This window comes from Penaeus japonicus, unplaced genomic scaffold (genome assembly GCF_977035675.1).
Source record: "Penaeus japonicus unplaced genomic scaffold, GWHDUDI00000001_assembly GWHDUDI00000039, whole genome shotgun sequence".
NCBI classification, from domain to species: domain Eukaryota; kingdom Metazoa; phylum Arthropoda; class Malacostraca; order Decapoda; family Penaeidae; genus Penaeus; species Penaeus japonicus.
In genome coordinates, this window is record NW_028234441.1 from 12,093,986 (window position 1) to 12,098,985 (window position 5,000).

Sequence of the window (5,000 nt, forward strand, 5' to 3'; positions counted from 1 at the left end):
ATGATTATGATAATAATGATAATAACATATACCATGTAACAGATGTTCAAGAATGAAAATGATACTGATAATGATAACGATAATAATTATAAAAATAACTAATGTGGATTTTGATTCTGATAATGCTGACAGTGTTGTTGTTGTAACCACTATCATCATTAGTATTATCCTTATCATTATTAACATTACTATTGTGATAATAATAAGGGTCTCTCTTGCAATCACGACAATCTCTTTCTTTGAAATCATTAAAATTGATTTAATTCTTTTCCAGTGTAAGTATTATGCAAGGCATTACATCCAAATACATCTCCACTTGCTCTGCAATTTGCCTGAATTTAAACTTGACCAAAGAAAATGGTTCATTATTCTCCGGTACGGTTTACTTGGCTTCGTTGTGAATTCTTTCAGGCTCTTAATACTTTTATACTATTTGCAACGTTATGTCAAAGAGAACCTAGTCAGGGCGTGGACGAGCTTCACGTGAGAGTAGGTTCAGAAATGGAAGTGAACCTTGGCCTTCTCCGGGGTATATGGCGGCCATACTCTCAATGGAAAACAAATTGTCCTCAAGTGATAGCCTCTGAAACCCTTAGTTATCCGGTGCTCGAGAGAGAGACAGAGTATCCAAAGACGAAGGCAATGAAAAGTACACCTATATTGAGGCATGGTAAGATAACAAGAGGGGAATGTAAGAGCGTATGAAGGACCTATAAGGAGCGAAAGAAATAGAAAGAAAGAAAGAAAGAAAAAAAACAGTCAGTGTTGCCTAGAATATTGAAGATAGATTATAGGCATGTACAGGTACTGAGGTCTGGAAATTCAAGGACTGAAGTTGTTTTAGAATCTAAGGAGTTGTTAAGATGTGGCTAATGGAGAACACAACGTCTCTATAATCTGATTCGAGTCGGAAACGATGCCCAAGAAATTAAATTCCTGCGGGTTGATTATAAAAAGCATGCGAGAGCAAAACAACCTTCGATGTAAACACGAGCACGTGCGGTTATTTTATTTATTATTATTATTTTTTTTTTTTTTTTTTTTTTTTTTTTTTTTTTTTTTTTTTTTTTTTTACTTAAGCGTGTTCCAATTTACTTTTGAAGGTGGGTATCTGATATTACTCAATGCGCAGGTAGGGAGGGGGTTGTCAATCGCAAGTTTGAATGTTTGCCTGTGAGAGTATCTGAGATGAGTTTTGAGAAACGTCTCACCTTAGATAAGAGTTAATCGCACTCCGAACATGAAGCATTTAACACCAGCACACTGCCACCGAGACAAACACATTTAAGGTCGGGTTCCAATACCTAGATCTGTGTCATTTATTTTTTTTTATCTTTTTCTTTAAGAGTTCAGGACTTAATTACAGCTGTATTCCTCGTCAAAACTGAGCTTTCGTCTCCTCTTGAACCATACGCATATTCTCCATATTTAAATTATTGTCACTTTTACTTAGGAAATCTCCACCTTGACGAAGCTATAGATATGAAAAATTAAGAATAATAATTCGAGAAGAAAGTATTCCTGAGATCCAATTTATGGATATAACATGAATAAAATACCACTTGAAGATGGCGTTGCATTACAAACATGCGAATTTACCTATTTTTTTAATGGATATATTTGTACCAACGATAGTGACACCAGCCTGGTAAATGGTCAATAAAAGAAAGTTCGCTGACAATGATTATTAGCTGATGCTATATCTTATGATTCCAACATTCGCACTTTCTTATTCTATTTCATTTGATATCCTTGCGCAGAAGACCGGAAGAAAGTTCGGTACTTGCTCGCCGTGCTGGTTCATGCGGCTTTGTTTACATCGTGTGGCTTCTGACTGGCAACTTTATTTCATCTTATTTACATGAAGAATAATGCTATTATATATCTATTTGCTCTTGGTATATACCTATAATTTCTACAACCATATAATTGGATTCTGTATAGCGGTAAACAGACAGCTGAATCGGACTCACTCTGTCTGTCTGTCTCTCTTTCTTTCTTTCTTTATTTCTCTCTCTCTCTCTCTCTCTCTCTCTCTCTCTCTCTCTCTCTCTCTCTCTCTCTCTCTCTCTCTCTCTCTCTCTCTCTCTCTCTCTCTCTCTCTCTCTCTCTCTCTCTCTCTCTCTCTAACCGCCATTGGCTCACAAGCCATCCAATTTAGTTTACATTACCATAACACTTCCTCGGCCTTGGTGCTTGTGAGCTGGCTTCAAAGCGTTTCCATGATATACAGCGTAAATGCATAACAACTGATTTCTAAGACGACAAAAGGCTATAAACCCTCATTGCCAGCGAGAAGGATCTGAAAAAGCTGCGTCGTAGGTTTGGCTCCCAAAAGTTTCCCAGATCGTGTGACTGGTCTGGCCATAAGGGTGATAGTCCCTGTCTAAAGAACGGTTCCTGTGTCATTTGAATAGACCTAGTAGATCCCGGTCTTTAGAGGGCCATCTTTGTTGTCCCGAAGGAGAACCGTAATATATGCCATGAGGCAAATAGCTGCGATACAAGCCCACGCGCTGATATCAGGGACTAGAATGCAGGGCTGGCGAAAATGGGTAAACTTTCAGGCTCGAAACTGCCTTGCTGTCTTCTGTTAAAAGATACGGTTTTGATGATGAAGGTGCGTTTCTATCGACGACTACGATTCTGTATGATTCGAAGATGGCCTTATTCTGCAATTGCAAGTCCCTTGGCGGAGAGCAACTGGCCATCCTACCGCCTCTTTCCTCGGCTTAGTATACGTATTCCTCCGCGGACATATTCCCGACGCCCATTTGGGTACAGGACAGACTATGAGGATGTGGTACGAGTGTTGACTATGCTTTGATGATGAGGTTATGATTATACTAATGTTTATAACTAGGAGACGATGGTACAGTATGTCCATACTAACAATGGCTATTTGCTGGTTATGGTGGCGATATGAGCAATTTGATGGTGGTAATGGTGTGATTATACAAGCAACTGTGATATTATGGTAATGCTGGCCGTGAATTTAGTGAGGAAGATGTTGGACTTGCAAGATCTGAAACACGGTCACTACGCTCCTATATGTGTGTGCGACTGTGCATGTGTACCATTGTGGTAGGAAAACATTCCCTGCATATTGTGACTTGCAAGCAACCGAGATGGAAATATGCGCGCTGTGCACACATACAAACCTGAGACCACCTTTTAGATTAATGTTCCCTCACACATCTAGATGGTCCCGAGGGTGCTTCAAGAAATACAACTTCTTTGAAACCATGTGCCAGTCTATAAATAGGCACTCCCTATGTGAAAATATTAGCCACACCAGGAAGTCCCGTGAGGAAAGAGCACTTCAGGTCGTCGAACATCAAGTATTCATGTCACTCAAAATGACATAGAATAAAGCGATGCCACATCCTTTGAATATGTTATGCATCAATTCACACTTATGGCTACTGTGGTTTTCTTTGTTTTCATAATAGCGATTCGACGAAATGGTTTCCGTAGTGCACATTCTAGTTCGCTGATGGATTTGGTTGGTGTATTGCCCCTCTTCCATTGACGGCGAGATTTTGCAAGATTCTTTGTATTGAAGACCTAGTAATTAAAGAATGAAAGTTGCCCCTATGGAGATAGACTGCCGTGCCATAATTTCCCCTTAACAGAATATAAAGTTGTTGCGACATTACCGATAGAGATCAACAAAACAATATGAAAATCTTGGCAGAAAAACTACTTCCCCTTGTTATTCTAGAATGAAAATTTAGAAGATAAGGAAAGAGCTTCGTGGCCCAATCAACAGAACTAACAAGGCAAGAGAGATATTCTCCTAAGACGAGGTAATAGATAACCGAGAGAGGTTCTCACAGAGCCTTTCGAGATGTAGATTATAATGCAAATCAGAGTGAACTAAACAGACTGAAAACGAAGGAGTGGAGAACCGCAAAAGGTTGTGACACTGATATACTGAAGAAATTTCGTTTGAATATTCAGACCTAAACTGTGATGGGCTGGCACGAGACTACCGAAGAAAAAATGTCAGTGAAAACCAAAACTGAACCCAGTAAAACCCCGCGAGTGAGGCGTAGAGAAGTAGACTGGTCAGAGGTGGAAAAAATTGCAATACAATATGATAATCCCTTGAGCAGCAGTTTCAGAAATACTTACTGCATATGCTATAACAACAGGAATTCCTATGAGCTAGATTTCCCTTGGCACAACAATGCACCGCTGTATGGAGTTTGGCTTAGAAAATAAAATGCATAGGAAGAATTTAGAGAATTGAATCTGAGGAGTGACACGCATGTCTGCCAATGGCTCTGCAAACATGAGGTTAGAAACCATTCAGCAAAGAATTCTTGATTGTTTCGTAAAAAAGGTTGTAGATCCTGAAACAAGAAATACGATTTGCTTTTAACGCCCCTCAGATAAAGTTAACCTCGTTTTCATTGTTTAGAATAAATTTTGATGGCAGTACTGCAAATTTCCTTCACCAGATAAAAAAAAATGCCATGAGTTTGTACAAGATGGTGTGAGGTTTATAGGATCTTTTGTTCATTTGTAGAACCGATGACATTTTTTACAACACCTTTATTCAGTAACAGTGATTTACCCTCTAGTCAAAAACTGCAATAGATACCACCCCCACAAAGTGTTTTAAATCCCCGAAAGTTCTAACATCTGTTCAGACGATTTTTTACAATGCCGAAGTCTACTTTATTTGCTGCCGTTCCATTGTTGAATTTCAAAACAGCCATTCAATCATAAAATAATGTGGATGCTGAAATCGGAATAGATGAAGATTGTGTGTGAAGGGGTAAAGAAAAATGGACGAATATACTCTCCTCGAGAACAGAGGTGTACATATTCAGTGCTTACGAACTGTGCATTTTTAATGTACGAGTAGGGTTCTGAAGTGAAGGCATACGCTGTGCACATGTGGCATTAGATATGTTTAATCAGAAAAATGGGTGGCAGAGAGTCAACTTGGGCCTATTTACAACCAGAGCCGTGGAAGCTTGGCTGGCGAC